General features: G+C 37.9%; 1 protein-coding gene across 3 annotated transcripts in view; it reads left to right on the top strand.

The window, feature by feature from the left end:
* Positions 1-18378, top strand: part of SOSTDC1 (sclerostin domain containing 1) — a 60975-nt gene that overhangs the window by 33293 nt on the left and 9304 nt on the right. Inside the window, exon 3 of one of the 3 annotated variants that reach the window (XR_005525935.1) lies at positions 6552-6645. The exons of the other annotated variants lie outside the window; for them this stretch is intronic. The gene's annotated coding sequence lies outside the window, so the exon portion shown is untranslated. Of the gene's footprint in view, positions 1-6551; positions 6646-18378 lie in introns of those variants that run through there. 3 annotated transcript variants of the gene reach the window in all.

The following is an 18378-nucleotide window of genomic DNA, read 5'->3' as shown; positions in this document are numbered from 1 at the left end:
GGGCATTCTACCAAAACTCTCTCTGTGCGGCATCCTGATAAGCAGGAAGGACTGATAGGAAAAGGTGACTTGAGTTGCCCAATGTGTTCCTTTTCTTCTGTCAGAGTTCTGTCAGAGTGGCTACCGCAGAAGAATAACATGAGTGAAAAGAGCTATGAGAAGGTTCCTTGGTTGTTTGTTTCTTGGAACGACGTTGTCTTTTCCCTGTTTTGGAACCAAGATCTGGTTCAGATGGGAAAGTGTGGCTTCTCAGGGCTGTTGGCACTCCCCGCCTCCACACCTGTCACTCCATGGTAGACATGAACACGTTAGCTTTGTCCTTGCTTTGAACCTTGCTGGACTCCTACACATCGCGGGTCTATGGAATGCTACACTTACGGGTCATTAAATGCAGTATGCAGATGGACGGTAAGGAATTGGGGCAGACACACATACTGTGCAAATTGTTACATTTAGCATAATCTGGTTTGGGTGTCCCCTGAAGATTTTATTTTTAATCCAGGAAGGCATATACTTTACTGTCTGAATAGTCTTTTCCAAGGAAGTAAATGCTATTTAAAGAAACACACATCGGGCTACATGAGACTAAGCAGAAGAAACACGTATATAAATTTGTCATTGTCCTGTTAGGTGCAAAGAACCTAAGGACAAATGTCATCTGACAGAGTCAGATTTATGATCCAGAATTAAAAAAAAAATCCCTATTGGAAAAATTTATGGGAGCTTAAGCCACCTGTGTTATATCATAAAGTCAGTTTGATAGAGAGATAGACTCTCACTCAGTTCCCAAGGATCTTCACCTACGACCTGTCATCAATATGTACCATCAATATTGATGAGAGGGACTCATATTAAAGAAATGCCTCCCCTCTAATAACTGGGTTAGACTTTGTAAAGTCATCATGGTAAGGTGTTCTGAAATCTTGAAATTCATTTTCAAACTCATTTTTCATTCTTTTTAAACCTCCTATTATTATTTCAAGTAAAATTTGTTTTTTAACTTTTAAGACATGCTAATTTTGATGTGTTACATATTTTACTCCATCAGACGTATTACTCAAAATTTGTAAAGAATTTCTTCACTAAAAGATTGTGGGAATATTAATCTTCCTTTTTGTTTTATTTTACCATTGTAAAGACCTTACATTATGCATGCTATAACAAAATGCTAAATTAAGTCAGAAATACGCAATTCTTTTTTTCATGATAGTAATACTGTGGATAAACTGGCTTCTATTTCTTGGCTAATATTTATCAATTCAGATGATTTGGATGAAATTATATAATACAGATACACATACACACACACATGTACACACACGCACACACACACGGCACACTGGGTGCCTACTTTGTTACTTTATTTTTGGCATGTTTTTCACACCAAACTTATTGCTCAATAAATGTTTGTTAGGACAGATGACTCTATGAGTAACTTGTGAGCATTCTAATGAAGATGTTAATTCACCTTATAATGGATGATAGATTTAGGTGAAGGAACTTCACAAAACTACATTTCTCATTTTGTGTTGCTAGTATTTTCAATTATATTTTAAGACATTTTTAAAAGGGGTTAGATCAAGAATTTAAAGAAAAAAAGTAAGAAACTTTTCTGGACAAGTGGTTGTATGAGTGCTTTTCTAAACAGAATGTGAGGTTATTGAGCACAAGCATGATAGTCTATCAGGTGTACCCTTCATCCTCAGGGAAAAAGAAAATTAGCCGAGTTCATGATGACCCATATTAAATTTCCCAGACATTCTTGATGCTAGATGTGGCCATGTGACTAGATTTTAATACCAATGAGATATGAGCAGAAGTGATACGTACAATTCAGATTGCATTATTAAGGGTAGAATATTAAAAATCAATCTTATACGAGTGCCTGTGATTTGGGATTTATAGTACATATAGCCAAGTTTGTCTTCTAAATAATGCAATGCCCAAGATAGAATGTTTTTGAGGAGAAGAATATGGTAAGAACTCATTAATTTTTCAGTGAACCAAATTAATGTAAGATGTGACTAGTTGACCTAGATATACGTACATATGTATATGTTAGTTATAATAATTAAATATTTATCTTCCAAGTAATTTGCCTCAGTTCTCTTGTTTTTGGAGCTCCAATTTTCATCAAATACTTGCTTAGACCATCTCTGGCCTTTTGAGGGGCTTGAGTGCCAGTAAGGTGGTCCTGAAGATCTTAAAAAGAATAAAGTTGATTTCCTATATGGACATGCAAAGACTTAGAGACATTGTTAAGTAAGTAAAGAAAGTTACAAAATAATGCATAAAGTATAAATCCAGTAGAATAACAAGTACAAAAATAAATTTATGTATAGCTTAGTATGCATATATATCAACTCATATGAGTGTGTGTGTGTGTGTGTATGCATGTGAAAGTATAAATAAATAGAAACTGTTTTTAACAGTATGGAAAATTGTTAATAGAAGTTACCTTTGAGGAAGGGCAGGCATTTGGAAGGGAGTTAGGTGAAGGTGATACTTAATATTTAGTCCATATGCTTCTTTTATTTGAATATTCTATAATGAATATGCACTTAGAAATTACTCACGGAGTTTATATATATATAAATATAGTGTGTAGTGAAATTGAAATATGTATTATCAAAATTAAATATCTATTATATATACTTATTAAATATGTATATATTTACATATGATAGAAGTAAAAGCAAACTCAAGAAAGTTTAGTTTAACTATGTTGTCTATGGAAAAAGATTTTTGATTTTTTTACTTTGTAGTAAAATCATCCCTGGTTTGACTCCTGGTTCAATAACTTGTTGGAAACAGCTAATGGGTGAGTTACATGCATTATTTGAAAGTCACGTGGGGGCACCTGGCTGGCTCAGTCGGTTAAGTGTCCGACTTCGGCTCAGCTCATGATCTCGTGGTTTGTGGGTTCGAGTCCCGCGTTGGGCCCTGTGCTGACAGCTAGCTCAGGGCCTGGAGCCTGCTTCAGATTCTGTGTCTCCCTCTCTCTCTGACCCACCCCTGTTCATGCTCTCTCACTCTCTCAGAAATAAATTTAAAAAATTAAAAAAAAAAGTCATAGGTTATAATGTCACCTGGTAGAGTGTCTGTTAGTGTTATAGGTAATATTACCAGACCATTTATGCACCATTGACTGGTACATTAGAGGCACTCAGTGGATCCTATTATTACTGAGATTATTCTTAAATGTGAAAAACTGGAATTAAGTCTTTTTGATATATCAGAGTTATAATTTCATTAGGCCAGGAAAAAATTATGATGTAGGGAAAGACAAAGCTTGACAGGAAAAATGTAGGTAATGTTTTAAATAAGCATACTTTGTAAATAAATTCAGTAAACTTGCAATTAAAAATGTCTTATAACAGGGGCGCGTGGGTGGGTCAGTCTGTTAAGCATCCAACTTCAGTCTGTTAAGCATCCAACTTCAGCTCGCCGTGGTTGGCGAGTTTGAGCCCTGCATTGGACTCCATGCTGACAGCTCAGAGCCTGGAACCTGTTTCACATTCTGTGTCTCCCCCTCTCTCTCTGTCCCTCTGCCGCTCATACTCTGTCTCACTCTTTCTCTTTCAAAAATACACAAACATTAAAAAAATTGTTTTATAACATATATGATGTTACTTATAAATTAATTTAGGGGCACCTGGGTGGGTCAGTTGGTTAAGCATGTGACTTCGGCTCAGGTCATGATCTCACCGTTCATGGGTTTGAGCCCTCCATTGGATTCTGTGTCTCCCTCTCTCTCTCTCTGCCCCTTACCCGCTTGCACTCTGTTTCTCTCTGTCTCTCAAAAATGAATAAATGTTTAAAAAAATTAAAAAAAATTAATTTATAACATTAGGGATAACATTGAAGATAAAATGAAAAAGTCCTATTCATAATGAAGAAATAAATATTAGCAACAAACACAAGGGAACCAGGAAAGATTCTAAAAAGGAATGTTTCAACCATGTCTAAGGAAGATCAAATAAAAAGTAATATTTAATCATCTTACATCATATATATGGGTTAAAATTATTGAAATTAATTATAAAACTAACAATTACACTAATTAACCAATCATTAAGATTAATTATTAAAATTCATTATTAAAGAAACTAAATCAGTAACAAATAATTTTAAAATTAATTTAAAATAATTGAAATATTACAAATTATATAAAATTCCTAAAAAATCTGTTGTGTTCTAGTATAGTGTTATCAGATATAATTTTAAAATATATGTCATAAAAATATTTATCAATTGCATCATTTTTGTATGTGTGTTACCTCTTGCCAAACCCAATTACGGCTATATGTAAGCCATTTACAGTTATTGTTTTACTCTGATGCTTTTGCAAAAGTGCTCCTGAAAAAAATGCTTCATCTTCAAAGAGATTCATGGAAAAGACCCTGACATATACTCTAAAATACAGGATTCTGATAACTGTAAGATTATAACACAAAACTGGTAAGAATTTCTAAAGCTCCAATGGAAAACTTACTGTTTTGTAAAGCTGTTAACCCAAAATGAAGCAAAACAAGAATTATATACATAAGATGAATGAACTGTAAAAATGATTATAATTTTTATGACTTCATTTAAAACACTGCTGTTTCTTTAATGTTTTGGTTTATAGATTTGAAGTGCTGCTTTTTCTGTTCTCTTTTAAGCTATCTGTAACTTACTGTAATTTGGTAAAGTATATCCTTGCAATAAAAGCTAAAGTATTTAGGGGCACCTGAGTGGCTCAGTCGATTAAGCATCCGACTTTGGCGCAGGTCATAATCTCGCGGTTTGTGAGTTCAAGCCCTGTGTCAGGCTCTGTGCTGACAGCTGAAGCCTGGAGCCTGTTTTGAATTCTGTGTCTACCCCTCTATCTACCCCTCTATCTGCCCCTCTGCTGCTTGCGCTCTCTCAAAAATAAATAAACATTAAAAAAAAAAAAAAAAACCTAGGGACACCTGGGTGGCTTAGTCCGTTAAGCATCTGACTTTGGCTCAGGTCATGATCTCACCGTCTGTGAGTTGAGCCCCATGTCAGGCTCTGTGATGACAGCTCAGAGCCTGAAGCCTGCTTCAGATTCTTTGTCTCCCTCTCCCTCTGCCTGTTCTCAACTCAAGTTCTGTATCTCTCTCTGAAAAATAAAAGTAAAAACCTAAAAACTACAAAAATTAAAAAACCCCTAAAGTATTTATCTTTTTCTCCCTACCTGATCCTTCAAGAATTCAGAAACTCTTATTAAATATTCTTATTCATCATGACAATATAAACATTGTCAATATTGTCAATATTGTCAATATCATAGTATTTTACATATGTTCATTAAGAATCTGTTTTTCTCGTAACAATACACAATTGAACAAGTCCTTGGCTTGGCTTCCTAGCCTAAAGAGGCTTTTGAAAATCCCATCTGAGATTCCTTATTAAAAGTTCCAGCAAGGAAGATTTAAAAGAACCTATGTGAGGGGCGCCTGGGGGGCTCAGTTGGTTAAGCTTCTCACTTCGGCTCAGGTCATGATCTCAGGGCTGGTGAGTTCAAGCCTTACACTGGGCTCTCTGCTGTCAGCACAGAGCCTGCTCCAGAGTCTTTGTCCCCCCCTCTCTGCCCCTCCCTTTCTCATTCTCATACTCTGCCCCCCCTTGGTGCTCCTCCTGGGCTCCTGTGCAAGCACCCATGTTCCCACACACTCTCTCTCTCAAAAATGAATAAATGTTGGGGCACCTGGGTGGCTTAGTCGGTAAAGCAACCAACTGTTGATTTCAGCTCAGGTCATGATCTCATGGTTCGTGAAGTACAGTCCCCTTTTGGGTTCCTCAGTGACAGTGTGGAGCCTGCTAAGGATTCTCTCTCTCCCTCTCTGCTTGCCTACCTTGTTTTTGCTCCCTTTCGAAAAAAAAAAAAAAAAAAGATTAACTTAAAAAAATAAAAGAGCCTATATAATCAGTCACTAATCTTGCTGTATTTATGTACTCAGGCCAAGTTTATTGAAACTAGACATTATTTGCAAACAAATTGGTTTTACTATGGTTATCATTGATAGAAATGGGATGATTACAAAGAGAAAAAGTATGTTTCAGTAATACCCCTTTCAGATCTAGGGCTATTAGTTATCTTTGAGGTTGTGTTTTCTATCTAAACTGGACTGAATCCTAATTCTTCTGATTTCCTCCAGTATTTGCCTAGAATTCTCCAAAATAGCATTTCTAAATTTCTCCTATTCTTTTGACTTAGAATCACTATAAAACTAAAACTGCCATTTCCCTGAAGCTATGTAAGGTAAAGCTAGACAACCTGATATAAACTTCAGGGAAACTACAACGGCTTATGAGTGGACAGTCTTCATGCCTGTTGCTCTGTGGCCATTTAGAAAGATCACCAGAGACATTTACACTGCAAACTAGGGAAGTCTGTCTGACTGTTACTACCTGCCCTCACTCCACCTGAGCCTGCTTTGAACCTGGCATCTAGAAATTTTCTCAATTGATTGCTGTCCAAACTCAGAAATTGAATTTATTTGCTCAAACTACAAACCTTTGTTTTACTTTTGTTTCCATAGAAATGCATCTTATTTAACTACTTGACTTCTCCCATCACATGCAGGCCTAATCTACGTACTACTGCCTCCTGAAATAAAGTTTCTTCCCATTCGTTGTAATCATGGGGATATATGATTGTTAATATATCATGTTATGCCAATGTAAAAAAAAAAATAAAAGTTATAATTCATTTGAGTTGTTTCATTGTTTAAATCTTGGCTCCTGAGAATCTCTACTCTGGGGAATTTTTAATCCTTGGCTGTTGTTTTTATAGTCAGCATATTAACCTTTCTGGTGTGTTGTATACTCTCGAGGTTTTAAATGCCTCTCGGCAGCTGCTCACACACTAAATGGTGTCCATCAGGATTGAACAACTGGATGAAATGAACAATCCCCACGTAAATGATGAAGATGCTGACTACATGGCCCTCTGGCATGATGACTCAACTAATGGAAACAGCGAATATGTGATTCTTCTGTCTGACTACATCAATGGCGCTAGCCTAGAATAATGATTAATGCTCTTCTGGCTGGTCATATTCTCAGCCTGCCAAAAGGGGAGAATTGTTAAAATCAAAAACATAGACTGACCTTGAAAATTCCCTGAGCACACAAAACCAGTTTAGTCTTTGAAGCAAAACTTAATGTAACATATTTTGCAAGACTGACTTACCTGGGCCATTTCTTGCTTATGCCTCTGAAAATCAAAAGGAAAACTTAAACTGCTTCTCAAGGTTGATATGAGGTAGCCTCTGACCAGTTCCCTCTCGTTTACAAAAATTCTAGTATTGTAACCAATCCCTGTGAAGAATAAAATCACTCTTTCTCATTGCATAAACTGCTTTCTAACAAAATACCCCTGAACCTCATTCCACATTTTGGTTTGAATGCTCCTCATTTGCAGTGTCTTTTTGGTGTGTGCACAATAAAGTTTCACTAATTACTACTTAAGTGCTTCACTGTGACTATTTCTGAACTTTTGACAACTTGCACTTCTCCCAGTTACCCAATGGAAGTGGCCAACGGTAGTGTTGCTGACATCTGGAAGGTGTCTGTGCAATCCCCCCAGATGGGCAACAAGCCCATTCTTGAAATGGCATCAGGGTGGAGGGGTGCACCTCTGTGTCTGCCGACATTTTTAGGAGAACTTGACAAAGTAATTTTGAATCTCAGCTAGAAGAGTAAGCAAATAAGAAGAGCCAACACGTTTTGGAACAAGGAGAATAATGAGAAAGGATTTGCTCTCACAGGTATTAAAACATATTTTAAAAGTCTCAGTAATCCCTGGTAGTACTATTATAGTAATAGACTGAAACCTCAGTGGCACAATCTCAAGGCCAAAAAGAATCACCTGCTCAACAGAGTATTTAGTGAGTGTCTGTGGGGCAGCAGTTCAATTTTTGTTTGTTTTCTTTTGTTTTGTTGTTGTTGTTGCTTTGAGATACTCAGAAGATTAAGGCAATGATGTAATTCGTGAATATCAGGGCACTGTCCATTTCTTACAGTCAACCTGCATGTCGTAGTGGCCTTGCTGGTAATCAGGTTTCTTGAAAAAAAAGAAAGAAAACCTCAATAATTTCATGTTCATAAAAATGTCCATGAATGGAAGCAATTAGGTTATTGATGTAAGATGATCTTAGCTGAGGATATAAACCCCAAATATTTAAGACTTACAGCAAAGCTGGAGGTCAGCTGTTTACTCTGCTGTGACAAAGGTCTGTGTGGTGGGTCACCAGCAGCTGTGAGTCCAGTGTGGAATCCGAGAAAAAGCATCAAGATATAGTGCATCTGCTCCAGTTGTGTGGATCTTTGCATTTCTGCATTTGGCTAATTAAATCATAATTCTAGTAGTATGAAGAAAAGTAGAAACATGAGGCTTAGTTTTTTCTTGTTAATCTGTAATTTTCCTGAAAGTCTGAAATGTTAATGGATGAAATTAGTGGGAAAGGTTTAGATGTTCAGTAAGACTTTATTTAAAAAGTTACTTAAAAATTGAGGGGGAAGCATAACAAAAATCTCGCTACCTTGCACCCTGTCTCTGTAATAAAGTCTGTGAATCACAAAGAAGTAAAATGTGCATATATGTGTATCTGACCCTGGTGATAGGGAAAGCTTTTATAAGTGTGAAGATATAATCAGAAACCATAAAATAAATGAATTATATATGTGATCATACATACCCGTGCCCACACATAGACATAAATTAAGTCTTATATGTAAAAACCACACGTGATTTAGCCTCTAAGGAGAGTCTAAGACAGAGATCCACGTTTGGGTAGTTTTTTTTGGAAATGTGATCCCAAATGGCAGGAGTGAGTGACAGAAGCAGAAAAAGTCAATACAAGGATATATTGCTCCGTTCGCTCCCCTCTGTGTGTTAGATTAATCTGTCCCTAGAGATGTTCTGAGAAGACTCTAAGTATCCACTTGAAGTTTCAAGGAAAAAGTTCCACCGCCTGCAGACTCCTTTAGTCAAAGGGGACAGTAACCAGAGAGTATTGATTCTGCCATATTTTCACACTGCAGAAATGAGCACAAATGAGTTCCTAGGGGTGTGCTACTCTCAGGGCCACGGGAGCCCAGAGCAGGAAGCAAGAGGTACCGGGACAGAGGGTTCAGGTGAATGCTCTCAGGCTTTGCCCAGAGGAAGCCGGGTGAGGCAGCCAGGGAAATGGACTTCACAACAGTGGCGGGAAGAGGTGAGGAGCTGGAGCCTGAGGTGGCGCACACGAAAGCTCAAGACTGCAAACGAGAAAGACCGCCGGCATGATCAAATGGAAAACCAAATTGAAAAAGAAAACCACTTTCTATTCATGATAAAGCATTTATGATAACTTCATAGGGAAAGACCTCTTACAAATGCATGGAAAGAATAAAGTAAATACAATTTAAAGATGAAGAGGGAAGTTATAAAGGAAGAAAAAATCTGATGGTAAACATGAAAAATGTCCCACTGACTAACAATTTTAGAGATGAAATGAAACATTTGAGATGTACAATTTTCATCTATTAAATTGGCAATTCAATAAAAAATTTTTCTTCTCAGGTATAGGGTGGATCAAAAGAAATGGGCACTTTCACATATGACTGATGATTATCCAATAGAATATTTTTGAAAGCACCTTGGTATTCACAAATATGCTAAAGTGAGCACATGCGATATTGAAGGAATCGTTCTTTTTATTACACTTTCAGAACTTAAACTAAATAAAAATATGGACTAATTTGCAGAGTAATTAAAACTGCCAACTAAATGAAAAAAGAACCAAATGCAATAATGAGCAAAAAAAAGAAAACTTATAGTATTTGTTACCTATTTTAAATTATTCTTTTAAATTTTAAAGTATTCTTTATCAATTAAATTGCTGGGATATTAAAAATTGGCAATACTAAATGTTTATAAAGGTGGGACATCTACAGTGTAGGTAAGTTTGTACATGAAGCTCTGGAAATAATTGGGTATCAGGAACAAAACATGGAACCCATTTTTTTTTTAATGTTTTATTTATTTCTAGGAGAGAGAGAGAGAGACAGCGTGAACAGGGGAGGGTCAGAGAGAGAGGGAGTCACAGACTGAAACAGGCTCCAGGCTCTGAGCTGGCAGTCAGCACAGAGCCCGACGCGGGGCTCGAACCCATGAACCGCGAGATCATGACCTAAGCGAAAGCCGGACGCTTAACCGACTAAGCCACCCAGGCGCCCCAACATGGAACCCATTTTAAGGAAATGATAAGAGATACAAATATTTATACACAAAGATATTTGCTTCAGTGTATTTAAATTGTCAAGGAATTAGAGACAACTAAAAAGTGTCTGTCTGAAATACAGACACTTTGAAATATCTATCCACATGAAACCTAAGGGTGAAATACTAGAATCTTTCCATGTTAAGTCAGGACCAATGTAAGAGTGCCTATCATCACTGCTCTCAATTAACATCGGTGGAAAGTTTTAACCAGAGGAATAAATAACAACATATGATGGGAAAAATACAAAATATTGGAAAGACAGGAACAGAGTTGTTATCGTCAGATGATGTGGTTACCAAGAAATACTGAGATAGGCAACCAAAAATGTATTAAACAGCATTAGTACTATGGTGAGTTACAAGACCAATTCTCCAATTTTGTAGCTTTTCAATGAACATTTAGAAAACATGATGTAAGAGATTCTCATTTCAACAGCAGCCGAAAACATAAAATATGCTTATGATTAAACTTAAAAAGAAGTATAGACAGATACAAAGAAAACTACAAAACCTGAGTAAAAGACAGAAATAAACAGAATTCATGGACAAAAACCTATGAAAAACTAAAGGAGTTGGGAGGAAACCTTTGGAGGCGATAAGTTTATGGCCTTGACTGTGGTGATAATATCACAGTATGCATCGATCTTGAAATCGTCAGGTTGTATACATTATGTATGTACAGCTTTTTATATGTCAATCATGCCTCAATAAAGTGGGTTCAGAGAAGGTGCTCTGTGTCTTTTTGAAGAAATAGACCACTATCGAAATCTCCTGACTCTACCCTCCCTACCTCTTGTCCGTCGCCAGTAGGAGAGCTGTGATCTATGCAGCCTGTGTTTCTTCCAAATCACCTCCACTTTCCACCCCTCTTTTTCTTTTCTTCTTTCTCCAATTCTTCAGGCCCCTCATTTTCCCTTTCCCCTCTGTCCTTTTCAGTTTTCCCTCTCTAGTTTTACTTTCTTTATGATACTCCTGACCCACAGAGGTGATGGGTCAACCCTCAGCTTTTAGCCCAGCCCTGTTTTCAAGCCTGGATTCTGTCCTCAGTCCTCCATTTGATTTGAGTTATGCTCACCCTATGCTTAATATTTCTGAATTTAAATTTCTTCTACAACCCCTGAGACTTATCCATCCAAAACCCCAAACTAGTCATGCCACTTCTTTGCTCAGAATTCTAGGAATTCACACTGATTTTAGAGTAAAATTCAGGCGTCTGGGTGGCTCAGTTGGTTAAGCATCTGATTTCTGTCGGCTCAGGTCATGATCTCGCAGTTCGTGATTTCGAGCCCAGCTTCAGTTGAGCCCCACTTCTCTCTCTCTGGCCCTTGTGGGATTCTCTCTCTCTCTCTCTCCCTCTCTCTGTTTGCCCCTCACTCACTTGCACCCTCTCTCTCTCTCTCTCTCTTGAAAGAAGGAAGGAAGGAAGGAAGGAAGGAAGGAAGGAAGGAAGGAAGGAAGGAAGGAAGGAAGGAAGGAAGGAAAGGAAGGAAGGAAGGAAGGAAGGAAGGAAGGAAGGAAGGAAGGAAGGAAGGAAGGAAGGAAGGAAGGAAAAGGAAGGAAGGAGAAGGAAGGAAGGAAGGAAAGAAGGAAGGAAGGAAGGAAGAAAAGCCAAATTCAGACTCCTTAGGCTGAGAAAATGTTATTCACACTCTTCCAGTGCTTATTTCTCTGGCCTCTTTTAACTACTCCATGGGAGGCATTTCAAGGCAAGCAAGACAGGCTTAGTTTCTAAAATTTGCTGTGCTTCTTCTCGCTGCCAGATCTTTGCGCACTACTATTTCTTCTGTCTAGAATACTGCAACTTACTTGCTTTTTAATCTGCCTCCTTCTGTTTATCCTCAATGCTCTGCTCAGAATTCACACCCCCTGGAAATCTTTCTGGTCCTCGCCAGTGACTTTGAGCCCTAGTTCAATTCTTTGATTTTTTTCTCCTGCCCTGACTTCTAGCACTATTCTGTAATTATCTGTTTGACTGTCTTAATCTTGTGCAGTGACTTTAGGGGAGGTAGCTTATTCTATCACTGCAGGGCAAGCCACAATCTCTCGTACATACTACGTACTCAGTTTGTGTTAGCTGTAATGGCAGATAAATGAAGGGGAACAAAGAAAGAGTATTATAAATCCCATAGGGAAAAAATGTATCCCTTTGGCATTGATAAGGAAAAATCAGTTTTTAGGTGGAACATGTGGAGGTTGGGCAACGAAGATGAGGACTTAAGATGTGAATTCTTGAAAGGCTGTAGGCCTTGTTTTGAATCATGTGATGATTTCACTGGATCAAAGAGTGGTTTGGCAAGCAGTTGTTAAGGAACACTGAAACGGTGCCAACATTTCTGAGCTGATCTACTCCAGAGTGACTAAATTTTAAGGAACTGTAATTATCATGTGCATTAGCCGCCTTTATAATTGGAAAGGTAAAATAGCGCTGAAATCATGCCGGGAATGACCACATTTATGTGCTTAAGGGTTGTCTTGAAAGGCTCAATCTTGGGCAGATCTGATCTGGAGGGACGCAAGCCTTGCAAGTGCTTCCGCCTCGGACTGGTATGGTATTTGGAGACAGTCACCCTAGGGCGTGGCTGTGCACAGTTGTATTTTGTTTTGCTCGACTTCTGAGGCTAGCCAGATTCCTGGGACTACCAAGTATGGCAACAGAACCAGCAGAACATTTGGATGGTCCCTAAACAGCTTGCAATGTCCTGGCAGGAGCGGACTTTCCCCAGTCTGTTTTAACTTCTTCTTTGGCTCTTTGTCAGAGGATCCCTGTCTCCTCGGCCACTGTCCCGCCAACAGCTCCCAGCTGCCATATAAACAGGCTGGAGAGTTAGGCCTGAAGGCAATCTAAACTGTTAGTTGACATAATACAATTCTAAGCCATAAGACATTTTAAGGATCCTCTCTGCCTTTCCTTGTTGAAAGCAATTTTAATCAATGCTTCTTAATCAGAGAATAATGGTTAAATTGTTTCCATGAGATGTTTAATTGACTTAATCTTTTGCCAACCTTAAACGAAGCTAAAGCCTTCACTAAAGATTGCAAAAGTACCAATTAAAGGTAAAAGCAATGGCAAACAAAAAAATTAATAGTCATAATGCAGGCATGGCTTTTCCATAAAGAAAATTATTTTTTTCTCTTCAAAATAAACTATTAAATCTTTTCTCTTCAAATTATGTGTTCCTATGTTTGATGTCACCATGAAATCAAACTGATATAATAAATCCTTAAAGTAGCAAAGGCATGGTTTATTTGTGCTGTAATTATATTATAAGAAAGCAAATGGATATCAGAAAATTCCACATGTGACTATGTCGCGATAAAGGAACACTATTTTAAGTGGGGATTTTTTTCTTTAATCAATGTAAAATAACTATCCTCTTATGGATAAAATGTCTCCAAAATTGAAATGCAACTTTAAACTATCAAGATAGATAAAATAACTTGGTATTTTGGAAATTGCAAATATTTATGAAGATGGTATGAATTCTGGTGTAGAAGCTTAGATATGAAAAAGCATGCATATATATAAAATGCATATATATATATGTATGCATTTCTTTATATTTTTTAATCAATTTAATTTAGAAACCTGGCCCTCATTTTCCTGTCTCTCCTTCTCTTGCCCCTGACTAACGGCTTTGCAGAGTTTTCTCCCTAAGGCCAAGGCGCTGGGAGGTTCCTCTAGGCACTGGTCATCAGCAGTCATTCCCTCCTGGTTACTAGCAAGTTACCTGTGTCCAGGCTACATGTTCCCTTCAGGTTCAGAGGCTCTGGAATTACATATCCTACTGGAACTTTAATGAAGGTGGTTATCATGCCTTTCTGAATATTAGACCCTGCTCTGGGACATTGTCAGGGAGTAAGGCTTGGCCTCTGGTCCTTCATGAAGCACACATACCCAAGCCCAGTCCTTCCCTCCCAATTCTATCCCCTCCTCAATTGCCTGGATGAAGAAGAAGGGGAAAAAATGGATGCTAAGTAATTGTCCAGAACAAAGATCCTCCCACAGATAAAAAGGAGATCATCTAAAAACAATTTAAATATTTTCTCAGTAGAGAATCAATGGATAGTTTATATCAGATCCATATAGCCCATCCAATCCTAGGGTTTAAAAGAATGAAGCAAATCTGTATGTTCTGATATAGGAAGATGTCCAAGATAGGTCACTAAATACTCAATGTAATTTGAGAAATTCTATATACAGCATGTTCCCGTCTTTATGACAAAAGCTAAAAAAATATATATGTGTATGTATATGCAGACATACCATACCTACATGTGCTTATAAATGCAGAAAATGTTGAAAAACATCACAAGACACTCTTAACTTGAAATTATTTCTGGGTAGTGGGGTTGGAGGAGAAGTGAGAGGAGATGATTTTATCCCACCTAATGAACTATTGACAGTTATTACAACATGCATGTATCCTTTTCATAATTTTATAACCCCATTTCTTAAAAAGGTAGAAATCTGATGATGCAACTGTTTTCCATAATACAATAAGCTTAAATATCATGAAGTAACTAGGTTAATTTTCTTGTTTATGACATGAGAGCATTAAGAAGGATACTTGTTCAGAAAATTTAAAAATATAAAGCCATACTCTCTTTCAAGGTTCATAAATAAAATATTGTGCTGAAAATCTACATATATTCTCTTCTCTATTTTAACACTTTATCATATTTTAAATAATTTTATGGATCTTAAATGCATTGTACTGTATATTAGGATTGGAAATGTAAATCCCCTGATTTTACTGAGATTAAAATAAATGTCTTTATATTATTTTAAATTGTAATACATAATCCTCAGAGATCCACCTCCTGTTCAGAAAAGCTTCCTTTCCCCCCACTTTCCTTTGTATTTCATCATTTGTTAATTTGGTCTCTATTTTCAAGGAAGGCTTCCAAGAACAGAGTTTTGAATAATGAAAAGAAAATTTGCAGGAATGAAAGGCATAAAGGCATTAAATTGAATGGTGAGCCTGAGAAACTATTATGGAGACATAAATATAAAGAATGGAAAGAAAGGAGGATGGCTGGCTCATGAAGATTTTTGTTCGGCAAGTAAAATGATCTAACTGACTAACTTTGTTTTCTTTAGAGAGAGAAAGAGAGAGAGAGAGCACACAAGTAGGGGAAGGACACAGAGAGAGGGAGAGAGAGAATCCCAAGCAGGCTCTGTGCTGTGTGCTGTCAGCATGGATATCATGACCTGAGCCCAAATCAAGAATCAGACGCTTAACCCAGTGAGCCACTCAGGTGGCCCTCAACTAACAATTTTACATTTTTTTAATGTTTATTTTTGAGAGTGAGAGAGAGAGCAAGAGAAAGGGGGTGGGGGGCAGACAGAAAGGGAGACACAGAATCTGAAGCAGGCTACAGGCTCTGAGTTGTCAGCACAAAGCCGAATGTGGGGCTTAGACTCACAAACCAGGAAATCATGACCTGAGGCAGTGTCGGATGCTTGGCTGATGGAGCCACCCAAGAGCCCCTCGACTAACATTTTTAAATGAGATGTTCTGATATACATTTTTAAAAGATCATGCTGTATCATATTCTTGAGAGGACATTTTAAGATGAGAATGGAAGATGAGAGATCAGTTAAGTAGTTAATGACAGTAGCCCAAATAAGTAATGATGAAAACTTGAACTAAGCCAGTGGCAATCTGGGTAATTAAAAAAAAGGGGAGGGGGATGTTGAGAGATGTTTATTATTTATGGTTTTGCATTAAACACAGGGCATAAGTTTTATAAACTTGTACAAATATGTCTACACAATAATTTATACTACTTGAGAATGACTGAAAGTAGGGAATTAGGTTTTAGAAATCTAGGAGCAGGATTAGATGGCAGTGGATATGTAAATGAGAGCCTTAGTGTTACTTGACAGATTCTAAACCAAGTTCTAGCATTCTACTCTGACAGCTTCCTACTAAATTTGCTGTCAGTCGCTGGATAGATTTCTTGAGCTCTGTTTCTAGCTGTCTCTTAGACAATTTCTCTTGGATCCCCACCAGCACCATAACCTCATCCTAACCCAGTCTAAACTCATTATTAAACTCTAAACTCTTCCAGCCCTGGTTCCTCTGACTCCTCCATCTCCCTAGTCATCCAGCTTTAAAACTTTGCCTTTATTTCCAGTCACCTGCCAACCTATTCTCAGTGTGTCTGATCTTTGTGCTAGCCTTCCCTCTCTCCTTCAAGTTCAGGATTTTATTATTTTTCACCTGAGTTCTCAAAATAATGTGCCCCCTTCCTATGTTCCAGGGTAACTCCACCTGAGCCATCTCACACATTGCATCTAGAATCAGTGTCCTGAAGCCATGTGCTCTTGACCTTCCCTGCTTATAATCTGTCAGGGGCGAGTGGACACTTCATTTCATGAGATTGCTTTGGAAAACTCTTTGTTATTATCTACTAAAGCTGAATACACACATCCTCTATTTCATCTCCTTCTCAACTAGACTTATATCTAACAAAAATGTATATCTATAGATGCATCAAAAGACAAGCACTAGAATGTTTATAGCAGCTTTATTAATAATAGCCACAAGCTAGAACCAATCCAGTCTAGACTGGATAAATAAATTGTGGGTGTCAATGCAATTCAGTATATACAACAATGAAAAAACTTATCCTTATATCAAATTCTAAAACAGGCAAAATTAATAACTGGTGTCAGAAATCAGGATAGTCATTTATTTTAGGGAGGAAGAAGAAAGTGGTTACTAAGAAAGGGGACAGAAGGGGAACTTTTGGGAATTGGAAATTTTCTATCACTTTACCTATGTGTAAAGTTACATGGTGTTTTTACTTTGTGAAAATAAAAAACAAACACACATACTCACATTTACATCCTTCAGTGGCTCTCCACTCTCTACCAAATTATATCCAAACTTTCAAACCTGCAAAGCAGGACTGTAGTTAATGATCTGCTCCAATCTGCCTTTCCAATCAATGCAGACGCAATTGTTTTCCACGTTTTCATGCACGTATCCTTCATGCCAGCTACACTGTGGCTGTGGGACCCCTACACCATACCCTCCATCTATACATAACTTGGAAGCAAATTATTTAATCAAAAATACCAGAATTGAAATTAAGAAATTTCTGCAGCAACTTTATTTCCCAGGAAAGATTGTAGTGATATTGGGTCAAATTCTCCGCTCTGTTCTTTTTGTTCTCTTGTTTTCTGACATACCAGGGAACTACAGACTGTTAGGTCTCTATTACTCGTGATGTAAGGTCTTAACAGATTTAGGCATGGCCAGGAAACCCGTTGGTACTTGAATAAGAGATTCCTCAGGATCTTCACTCAGGAGAGAGTGAAGTGAGACTGCATGCTGCCAGGGTTAGGAGCCTGACTTGGCTCTGGAATGCTCCTGAGGTTGGTGGACGACAATCAAAACCACAGTGATCAAAGAATTTTGCCAAAATCTGGGTCAACATTGATAGCTGTGAGAATCAGATATGGCTGCCAAAGTTCCTAGTGAGCAATGGTATCACTGTAGGTGGTAATTGTTGTGTGCATCTCTATGGAACAAAGCATTAATCAGTTACTGGAAGACACCAAGAATATCCAGGCCCTAGGGAGAAATAAATACAGGAAAAGGAAATGGGTTCAGGTTTTGGCCAACTGAGCTGAGCTTTAGGGTATGCCTTCCATCTGACTGTACAAACTGGAAGAATCTGGAGCAGAGTCCTAGTTAAACAGATTAGGTAACTGCAGTGGAGACTGTGGGGACAGAGCACATGTGTGTTCTACATGTGCATCTCACACCTTAGCATGCATAACAATGACTGGGAGAGCTAGTTAGAACACAGATCCCAGAATTCTACCTCAAGGGATTCTGATTCAAGATCTGAGGACATTTTTTAATCCTTATTTATTCTTGAGACAGAGTGCTAGTAGGGGAGGGGCAGAGAGAGAGGGAGACACAGAATCTGAAGCAGGCTCCAGGCTCTGAGCTGTCAGCACAGAGCTCGATGCGGGGCTCAAACCCAACAGTCTGCGAAATCACGACCTGAATCGAAGTCAGCCACTTAACCAACTGAGCCACCGAGGTGCCCCTAAAATACAGCTTGAGAACAACTATCAG

The sequence above is a fragment of the Hyaena hyaena genome, unplaced genomic scaffold (assembly GCF_003009895.1).
Source record: "Hyaena hyaena isolate Hyena2069 unplaced genomic scaffold, ASM300989v1 scaffold_827, whole genome shotgun sequence".
Classification (NCBI taxonomy): Eukaryota; Metazoa; Chordata; class Mammalia; order Carnivora; family Hyaenidae; genus Hyaena; species Hyaena hyaena.
The sequence above is the reverse complement of the archived record's forward strand: the minus strand, read 5'-3'. Positions and strand labels throughout refer to the sequence as shown.